We start from the raw sequence: 11,436 nt of genomic DNA on the forward strand, positions 1-11,436 counted from the left end.
ATGGAGACATTCCAGGGGTTCAGTGTTCCTGGCTGGGACAAGCCACTGTCACCAGAGGGGGAGGGCATCAGGAAATGGCTGGATCCATTGTGGTTCAGTATGGTTCATATGCTGGTGGGCATGTGTGACTCTAGGGTGAAGGGGAGCATGTGCACTGGCAGCACCAAAACCCTCAATCACTGGATGCAGGTTCTTGTCAACAGTCAGGGAGGCAGAAGGGCAGAGATGAGGGGATGTGGAAGAGGGTGATCCACTTTCCCATGCCAGCACTCCCAGCACCAGCCAGTCTCCTCCACACCAGCCACTGGCAATGTGAGCCAAGAGCATGGTTTCAATGTTGGTATCCAGATGCACCAGACTCCAGCCAAGGCTTTGGTGGCTACCTATCTCACCAAGGATGTGGAGTTACTGGACTATGTCCCCTTGGCCTATTGGGCAACCCACAGAAAGATGTGGCAGGATCTGGCCACAGTTGCCTGGGAACACCTGTCCTGTCCACCAACCAGTGTTCCGAATGAGAGGGTGTAGTGACACCCCACCACACCTCCTTGGACCCTGGCTTAGTGGAGCAGCTGGTGTTCCTTAAGGTGATCCTCCCACTGCTGGGGTTCCCCAAGCTCCACCTGCAGATGGAGTGAGTGCCACCCTCCTCACTTCATGTGTACCTATTTCTATGTTAATGTTTTAAACCAGTTAATGTCCCACTCTCTGAGCTGGGGGTGGCACTTACTGCATCACCAGCCAGCAAGGGAAGAACATGTCTCTGCTGAGCTCCCATGCCAGGATGAACTTAAAGGTATGGGCTGGGGCTATGGGGATGGAGAAGGCCCCAGGTCCTGGGCATGACCACTAAAACTGCACTCTGCCAAGGTTGGGAGGTCTGGTAGAACTGCTGGCAACACAGCAGCCCCAGGAAATGCCAAGACGAAGGATCCCCCTGGTGAAAGGTGGGTAGGAGGCACCATAACCTCCAGCCACTACATGCATGCACATAGTCCTGACTGGGGAAAGCCAAGACCCATCATGTCTTTGACAGGCCTGAGGCTTGCTGGTTACAGGGGAATTGTGAAGCTCCAGGTGAGCTCAGTTTAGCTGCCTGGGATGCCAGCTTTCAGACTGAAAAACCCTTTGGCAGGCTGAGGAAACACCTGTAATTGGTGTGTGTATGTGTGTGTGCTATTCTTGGATGGAATAGTAAAGAAGCCAGAGGCTGGCATGCAATGCAGGTAAGAAATCCAGTCAGTGAAAATGGAAATGGAGGCATCACGGGGTGAGAGAGACAGGCTGGGGGGGGGGGGAGGAGGAAGGGGGATGTAGCAGGGAAAAGGGGTGGAGAGGGACCTGGGGAGTCAGATGTCTGGCTGGTTGTAGTGTGTCATAAATTCAATGTCTATATTGAGTCCAGGAGTTTCCGCACCTAGGAGGCTGATGAAGTGAAGTTCATAGGCCCAGGTCTGAAAAGTGGCTTCTTTACTATTTCTTCCATCTAGGAACAGCGCACACACACACCAGCTGCAGAGATGGAGCCACAGATGGCTTTTCCAGTCACAGGTGGGGGGCAGCTCTTGCTGCTGTGTGCCCCCCTCAGGGCAGGCATGAGAGGGGGCACATGCCTCCCACATTTATGCATGGGGTGGAGGTGGGCTGTAGGCCGTGGGCTCAGGACCCCATTCACCCCATCCCTTGCCCCTGCCCCTATCCCACTCTCTCCCTCACCATGGGGCCTTCAATCTGCCCCCCCCCCCCAATGTTCCTTCTCTCCAATAGACATACCTACTGGGTGGTGCTCTACATGCTGCCAGGCTGCATTCCTGGCCGTGTCCAGGATGCTGCTGCTTGTCTGTGTGTGCGCACCCCTCCCCACCCTGCTGCAACAGCCCAGAGTGCATGCCTTGGCTGCCCTGCGGTCTTCTGTGCTGCCACTACTGCCCCGCTGGGTGGTCTGGAGGTGGTGGTGATGGCAGAGGAGTGAAGCCTGGGTGCAGGCTCCAAAACCACATGTGCCATTACTGCATTAAATAACTTAATGTGAACACCAATTAACGCATTAATTGCATGTGTTAATTATGCCGAATTATTACAAAAATATATCAAGACCATATTTTAAGTGTGTCAGCCACTTTTGGTGTTTGTTATTGTGACCAAGATCATAACTCCTTTTAAAATCTGTTAAAATAAGCTATCACTAAAAGATGTCCTGGTATTAGCATTAGCACAATGGGCCTAAAATCTCAGTTGCATCCTTTAGGCACCACTGCAATAATAAGAGGTGATAATATATCAGTTTTAAATAGATTCAATACAGAATTATGGGATATGCTGTCGGTCACTTCACAGCACAATTACAAATAGTTCTACTAGATTTATTTACCTGACTTTATATGTTGCTAAATCTGGGAGAAAATGTATATCCTTAGGTGTAATGCTTTTCTTTATAGAAGCTACTGTATGCCATAAACAGAATCTGATTAGAATACCCTTTTTCTAGGTACAAAGCTGCTGTCTATAGGTTAACTTAATGCAAACAAATAAATACATTGCATGGTATTAGAAGTTATTTATGTGTGGCCTAAGAAAGGAAAATTGGTCAGGATATTAAAGCACCATTAATTTATAACACTTGAAGACTTAGCTCCATATCCTTATATCTTTCCTGTGCTTCATATTTGTCTTCAAACAGTTTGTGTGGCCATAATGTACAATTTTAGTGTGCATTTCTCCACGTCCTTAGAGACAAGAAAATGAAAACCTAGCAAGCATAGATTACCTTATATTAATTTTTTGTTACTGGCAGTAAAATGATTATGGACTTTATAAATATGGTAATAAATTTAGGAAGAAAGATTTACCACTATAAAAGGCTATAAAGTATTTGGGGTAGCAGACTGAAGAAATTCAGAAACTAACATAAATACTAAAGATCTGTATAAAAAGTGGTTGCATTTCAGACTAAAATTGCTTTGGAGTGTGTTACTGTAGGTCTCTGGTTAGATCTTTAACCTCTAAGTTCATGAAACCTAATTATCTCTTGCAAGAGCAGGTCTGACTATGAACAAATGTAATCATCTTGCAATACAAGACAAGACGTTAAAAAGCTAATCCTCTTAAAAGGCAAACCCAGTCATGTTCCAACATCCATAGAGGTCTATCATAAACAATTCAATTGTAACACACTTGCAATACACACTTGTAAAACAAATACTTTATCTCATTAGAATGATGTTATATATACCTAATAGAAACAAAAGATCCCTCCATATGGGATACTATTTTATGATTACGACTACGCTCATTATGGAATGCATATTTATAGGTTCAAAAATATTTCAAGCACATATCTTAACTAATCTCCCAATATGAAGCTACAACTGTTGCTAAAATACATGGGGATTTGGTGAGCATATCAGAAAACAGAATTTGATATAGACACAATTTGGCTTACATCACAGAATTTGAAAGGAAATGCATGGTATCTGACCGCTGATTTAATTTTTCATATGCATAACTTTAAGATGAAAGAACTTACTATGTCAAAAGCTGAATGTAGATCCCTGAAGTGTGCCTGAGCTACACTCAACAAAACTCCAGAGAGATACTTTGGGTTCTATCACCTTTGGTTTTGCTCTTAATTATGGTTTGGCTTTCCATGGTTCCAAGCTGTCCTCCTAGCAACCAGAGATTTATTTGATGAAGAACAGAGATACTGTGGAGAAATCTGAGCCAGAAAGGAATGCCCTCTACACTAGTAGACACCTTTATTGTTGGGAAAAAGTGACAAAGGAGTTGCTATTGCTGTTCTAGTTCACCAAGGAATTATGTGACAGGGGGCTGTCCTGAGGCCGACTTCTATGTCAGCCTACCCACCTGTCTTGGGCAACCTGCCCACCAATCTCATCTGCCATGCCTTGTTAGTAAATAATTAAGTTGTTCATTAAGTGGGAGGCTGCCCTTCATGTGCCCAGCTATACTGGATGGTGCATACATGCTCCAGCATTTCCTACATGTGTCCCATGCCTTGCAGGTGTTACTACACTTATCAAGTCTATATGCTCCTGGTGTTGAACCCTCTGGCTCCCATCTCTTTGCAACACATAGGCACTGGTTTGAAACTAAATTAGTTTTAAAAAAACATAGAATGAAGATATTCCAGATATACCACATCCAGGCAGTGCTGATTTCTAAACAATTTTAAACATACTTTTCCCTTGCATTCCTTCAAGCTTTCATTATGAAAACAATTTAGGGAAAAATGATCCTCTACGCAGAGGGCCTGAATGAAGTACATACACTGCTTATGCATGAGTATTCTTAATTCAAGAGGTAAACACTGTATCAGAAACTGGAAATTTAGGCTGTAACCAGAGTATGGAGTGGAATAAAAGTACCAAGCATGAACAAATGAAGCAGAAGTCTTAGTCTTGTGAAGACTTATGGTTAATTATTTTGCCTTTGATCGACATCAATGGAATTATTCACAAAGCTAAGTGGAGACACAACCTTTTAAAGAAAAGGAGACTAAAACAGAGGTACGGAGAAAGAAAGTTCTGTTTTTTTGTTTCAAGTCCTAGTTAAGACTTCAACACTAAAACTTAGCTTATAACTCATCACAAGTGTTACTCAAGGTTTGCACATTTTCTTGACATAGTTCAATAGAACCTTCAATTTTATACAAGTGGACTCCAGAGAATCAAATTCAGTTCCAGGACTTCCTTTCACTTGTTTACATTCTGGAAATAACATTTTAAATTGAATATCCCATGAGTAAGTAAACTTTCCAAAGCAACCCTCCACCAGCATATTGTCTTTCTCTGACACATATGCTAGAATGACTCACTCTGTGCATGGAGATGCCATAAACGAATACATCACAGCTTGCAGTCCATATCCAATGGGTGTGACCTTACACAGGGTTTTGGACTTCTGCTGTTAGCCTACTTTCCCTTAGGACTGCACTTGAAAAGGGAGAGAGAAAAAAATGTCTTTTTTTAGACTATTATCTTCAAAGTGACAAATGAAAAGCTCCAGAGAAATCGGGGAGCACACACTCACTGTGTAACCTTTGAACCAATGTCATCGGGTGTGTAATAGCCATGAACATGTTTTTTATTCCTTGCTAAGAAATGGCACCAGAACAGTGATCCCTAACTCTTATAATGCTTTCTAGTCCAAATCCTGTCCTAGTTTATTCAAGGCAAGTAGAAGGTAGTAAAGTCCAGATTGGTATATTATTTATTTATTGGATACAGAGAAATAGTAGAAACAGCATGCATTTAAGGTAAAAACCAATGTGAGGATCTTGACATGAGCTCAGGGTTGTGATAAGTCATGTGCCCATTTTGGGGGCTTTTTGCATGGAAAAGCAGGAGTGACAGAAAGTGTCATTGACCGAATCAAGAATCCAGAGCTACCCATCCTGCATAGAAGCAGATGCCTGAGTTGCAACAGTCTGTTGTTAGCCTCCTGGACTGGCCTTGTCAGCCATCTTTGCACCCACAGATAAAAATCATAGAAGACAATCATCCTCGACTATGAGGGTTTACCGAAGGTGAAGGATATGGGCTGAATGGGAGTGAATGAGAGCAGGTGAGTTTCATGGTTGCGTTTCCAGGTTCACTTCAGAGGCAATACTCTGATCTTTTATACTGAAACTAGACAATTTCCCATTAAGAATGATGGGGGATGGGAGTGGGTGGGGATGGAGCCCTGTGCCTCCCCCCCATCTGGGCCTGCTCTCCCCTTCCCACCTGCTGCTTGGGGTCTGGCCCCACTCCCTCCCTCCCTTCCAGAGTGAAAGGGGGAGGGGAGCAGCAGGCCCAGGCCTGAGGTGGGGGTGTGGGGAGGACCGGGTCCAAGGGCGGTGAGAAGCTGGCCCACTGTGGTGGTGGTGGGGGGAACTGTAAGCCTGGGCCAATGTGGTGGCGGTGGGGGAATGGGAAGAGCAGGCTCAGGGCTGACAGGGGAGGGAGGGGCTGGGGAGAAGTGGGCCCTGGTTTGAAGGGGGCTGGAGGCCCACTCCTCCCCTCCCCCCCAGCGCTGCCACATCAGGTTGGGCTGAGCCCACTGCTCCCTGCCCCTTCCTTGTCACCGCCACAGCTGGCTGGCTTCTTCCCCCAACTTGGGTCCACTCCTCCCCCCACCCCTGCCACATCAGCCCTGCAGGCAGCAACAACACCAGGGGAGATGGGAAAGCATGGCAGGGGGGGTGGTGAGGCCAGCTGTGCTGGCCTCATCACCCTGCTCCATTCCCTGTGTCCCCACCATCATGGTGGTGTTCTGCTGTGTTGCCACCTCCTTCCCCAATGCTGTATTCACACTCTGATTGGCTGTTTCAGTCACCCAATCGGAGCATGAATAAGGTGTTATGGACAGACAGATTAAGGCTTTTATAGTATTAGAATTATTCCTTTAAATTCTCATAGATAATGTTCCCCTGATATAAAAGTGAAGAACTACAGAGGATAGGTACAAGATAGTCTGTTAAAATGAAAAGATGAGCCAGGTTTGGTAACTTTCAAATAATGTAAATTCTTCTCTTTGTTTTGGGGGTTTTAATAAAAAAAAATTAATGGAGGCTGAGACAGTGTGATTAAATCAACAATAATCTGATGCAAAAACTTAGACCACACATAGAAGTATGTAATTTTTAGAAATTAAATTTGATTTTTAAAACATCACTGTATCACCCAAGATATTCCCTCTCTCCAATTAGCAACACAAAAAATGAGTAAATCTTTTGAAACATATGCTAGAGAGATAAGATACTCCTTAATTATGGGTGTCAATGATTTGCCAGATTTACACAAAAAGTCTTGTAAGATAACAGTACTTTTGAGATAAAGTATTATGGCAAAGGATTGTTTTGGTCTGATAAGTTACATAAAAGAAACTAGCAATTGAAAAACAAGTTATTAAGAAGCAAGAAAAACATTGAAGGGTACAAACTTCAATGCTTGTACTGGAAGGCAAAACCAAGACTGACAGAGGATTAATGCTTCAAAAAGGCCATTCACTACTTATTTTGAAACCCTTACTTCCAGGGCTGAGAGCTGATTTAAACAGAAGTAGTTGATTTTCTCCTAAGACAGTTTTTCATACGGCATTGGTGTAAACAAGATATTTGAATAGAAAAGTGGAAAATAGAAAATGTAGAGAATTATCTCCTTTGTCAGCATCTGTAAAAAAATGGCTAAAATACTTTGTTATATAGGCTGCTCAAAAATAACACTTTTAAATCTCAATTTGGGTTTAAACTTAATTTTATTTCATAAAGAATGCTATCATACCCAGATCACAGAAGTGTAGAATCAGAGAAAAGCGGCTCTGGAAGGGAGCTCAGGAAGTTTTCTAGTCCAACTCACTACTGAAGGCAGCATCCCTCCTGTTGAAAGCATCCTAAGCAAGTTTGTATAACTTATTCTCAAAAGTTCAGTGGAAAACCCTCACGCACAATACCAAGTTACCTAGATAAATATTATTTCTCACACTGTATTTGTATCCCACGTAATCAGACTGACTAAAATATTTTGGTGCAAATAAGGTAAACATGGAGAACAAGTGAGTGGTGCCTAAATTTTGAGTAAACAGTTTGAGACACCCCCTGTGATATGATTTTCAGGAAGTACTGGAATCTATATTTGAAATTTGTTTTCTGACACACCTTATGGGTGTTCTAATTACAGGACCCAAAACTGAGGCTCCTAACATTAATAGCCATATGTTTATACATGCAAAACTATAGACCATTACATATGCATTGCCACTGCAGAATGTTTTTTCAACATCATTTCCTACACCAAGCAACTCCAGAGACTTCCACTTCCTGCTAAAATTACAAAGACAGGGCCTGGCAAGGTCATATGTACTCAGTTATGGGTAGTTTTGGCTTTTTCACCTGAAGCCATCACTAAGTCATGTTTCAGTTCCAATTATTCCTTTGCACATATCTACTGCTTGATTCTATAGTTTTACTTTGTTCCCATATTAAGAAAGCAGGTGTCTTGAGTACTTTACAGTGCCATCAAATTATCTCTCACTTTCTAAGGTTGAATGACTTTGAGTGCCTCCATCAGACAGAATGTTATCCATCTATTTTTTTAAGCACACATATAAAGACAAGGAGAGGAAGTCAAGAGCTGGAACATGATGTCAAAGCATTTTTCCAGATCAGGGTTTGGGATAAGGTTCCTGTTTCATTTCATTCCTGTTTCCCAATCATCAATACCGCCTCCTTCTTCAAAGAACCAGAAAATTAAAAGACTTCCAGCTTTTCTACCTAGTGACTTTGGGACCCTGAACAATTTGAAGATAATAGGTGGCATTCTTCCTACTCTTTCAGCCTGGGGAGTTTTAGTTAGGGTTTGTCCACTGCACTTGACCATTTGGGTTCTGGGGGACAGGGGGTCGATCCCTGCTGCCCCCCACTGCTCCATGCAGCATGGAGGGGAGGGGAGAGGAGGGGGGCCTCTGCCATGAGCTCCCAGAGGCCTCAATTGCCACTGATGCAGCCGGTGAATGTGGGGCTTTTTTTTTTTTAAAGCTCTGCACTCACCAGCTGTGAAGCACATGAATGACAGCAGGCTGCCACTGCTGGCTGGGGCTAGTGCCAGCACCCAAGTTTGCCTGGTACAGCCTGCGCTGAGCAGACCTCAGTACTGATACTGGCCCCAGCCTGCAGAAGCAGCCTGCTGTCATCCCACATGCAGATCCGGGGGTCCGCAGCCCCCAGAAGGGCTGTGGGGTTGTGCTGGACTCTTCCCAAGGGGCACAGGCTCCCAGATCTGCATGCAGGATGACAGCAGACTGCCATTGCTGGCAAGTAATACTAGTTTTGCTTTAAATAGTTTGAGGTGTAGGTTCACGAGAATCCCTGCACCTATCTCCTTGAAACTTGGCATACTTCATGCCCCCAGAAGGGGCTACTATCTCTGCATTTATTCATCTGAATATGGCAGGAAATGACCAAGTGATTCCCCATTATAGCCTATGGCTCAAACACCAAAACAGTGTTGAAAGTTCAAAACAGATTCGGCCAAATAGAAACGGGACAGTGATCTGAAACACCAAAATGAATCACTGTCCCTATGAAATGCCAAATATGAAACCAAAATGAAACATAGCCATTTCACACAGCCCTACCAGGCATGCTAAAGGCACCAATAAATGAACACTGCCGGGTGTTGAAACACTTCATTTTTTAAAATTGCTTCAAGGACAACAATTGGCAGCACATGGCAAACTTCTGACTTATACTCACCATCATTTCAGCTCTATTGTTCTCTCAATATTATAGCAACAAACAGGTGATTTGTTACAAGTCTAGACTAAATTACTTAAAGCATACTGGATATTTTTGAATGAATTCTGCAATAGTAAATAATCCTAGAAATATTTTTCCTTTTAGACACTCAACATACAAAACTGCTTAATCAATTTTCCAATATGCTTCATTAATATTTTTTTAGCTTTATATATGGTGCCTTTTGAAATGGTCACACCAAGCTGATTGAAGGCCAGGTATAGACCATTTCTAGCAGGCATCAGTTTCATGGAAGAGGCAGTCCCTGACAGTTTGCTAGGGTGACAATGGATGCCGTCCTTACCATTGCCATCCCTGTAGGTGAATCCCTGTGCTTGATAGTTACATCTGTTGTCCCAGGACTGGAACCATGCATCAGCCATGGTTGATAGCCCCCAGCCAAATTGGCTTAGAGGGTCACACCCAAAGAGTGGTGGTGGATGGGTCAATATTGAACTTGAAAGATGTGGGAAGTGGAATCCCACGAGGCTCGGTCCTTGGACCAGTGCTATTCAATGTCTTCATCAGTGACTTGGACAAGGGTGTAGAGAGTACCCTGTCCAAGTTCACAGATGATACCAAATTATGGGGCAAAGTTAACACAGCAGAGGGTAGGGAATGAATCCAGGTGGATCTGAACAGGTTGAAAAAATGGGCAGAACAAAATAGGATGCAGCTCAACAAAGAAGTGCAAAGCGCTGCACCTGGGCAAAAAGAACCACCAACACACTTACAGGCTAGCGGATGAGCTTCTCAGCAGCACAGCAGTGTAGCAAAACACACAGTTGTTCATTTTTTTATTTAAAAATACATTCCCTCCCCTTCCCCTAATCACTTCTGACTTTTTCTCTCCCTCTCTATTCCCTATAGATAAGTATAAGTGAGATAAGACATAGGTTAAGCTTCAGCATTTTATTTTGGTAGCAAGTTGTTTTTGTTTTATTATTTTTCTCCTTCTTTTCAAATAAGTGCCCTGTTATGGATACCCACTATTTTATATTGTATTTTTATTATGTTTATATTGATTTTTACTGTTCAATATTACTGTTTTACTGACACTATATGATTTAGGCCTACATATTTAAGTTAGCATAAGTCATGCCAAGTTTCCATTTTGTTTGTCAAGTCTCCATCTTGTGTCCTCTGCTCCAGGCACACCCTTTTGTAACTCTGTTGTAACTGTGTGGGGGCTGTCAACCATGGCTGATGCATGGTTCCAGTCCTGGGGCAACAGATGTAACTATCAAGCACAGGGATTCGCCTAACCCAGGTGACGTCTAGTCTCACCATGGGTAGCGCCTTGCTTGACCTGGTCTTAGTAACAGGGGATGATCTTGTGGGGAACATGCGAGTTCATGGTAGCCTGGGAGATAGTGACCATCACTTGGTTGAGTTCACTATCCAGCGAAGGGTGGGTAAAGTAACTAGTGGGGCTAAGGTGTTGGACTTCAGAAGGGCCAACTTTAGCAAGCTTAGAAAGCTAGTTAGTGAGGGGATGCAACTCAAGAACATAAAGCAAATGGGGGTTCAGGAGGGTTGGAGGTATCTCAAGGGAGTGATCTTTGGGGCTCAAAAGGACTCTATCCCATTATGTAGGAAGGGAGGTAAGGGGGCAAAAAAGCCCCCTTGGCTGAACAGGGAACTCCAGGAGAGTCTGGGGGCAAAGAAAGAGATGTATAGGCAATGGAAGCAGGGAGCAGCCACCAAGGAGGAATATATCTCCCTGGCATGCTATTGCAGGGTATCAGTTAGACAGGCCAAGGTAGGCCTTGAGCTCAGGCTGGCTTCAACAATCAAGGACAATAAAAAGTCCTTCTTCAGGTATATAGCGGGAAAGCTCAGAGCAACATAGAGCCCCTGGAGGACAAATCAGGACAGTTGGTGGTTGATGCGGGGAAAAAAGCAGAGCTCTTCAATGAGTTCTTCGCTTCAGTATTTCTATGTACCGACCAAGCCAATTCCCCCACCTTGATCATTGATGCATGTCCACATGGCACCAGCCCGCCTACGGTTAGTTCTGAAATAGTTAAGGAGCTCCGGGAGAAGCTGGAGGGGTACAAGTCAGCAGGGCCGGATGACCTCCATCCACAGCTGCTGAAAGAATTGGCCAGTGTCATAGCTGAGCCACTGGCACAGCTGTT

The sequence above is a fragment of the Alligator sinensis genome, unplaced genomic scaffold (genome assembly GCF_000455745.1).
Source record: "Alligator sinensis unplaced genomic scaffold, ASM45574v1 scaffold671_1, whole genome shotgun sequence".
Classification (NCBI taxonomy): Eukaryota; Metazoa; Chordata; order Crocodylia; family Alligatoridae; genus Alligator; species Alligator sinensis.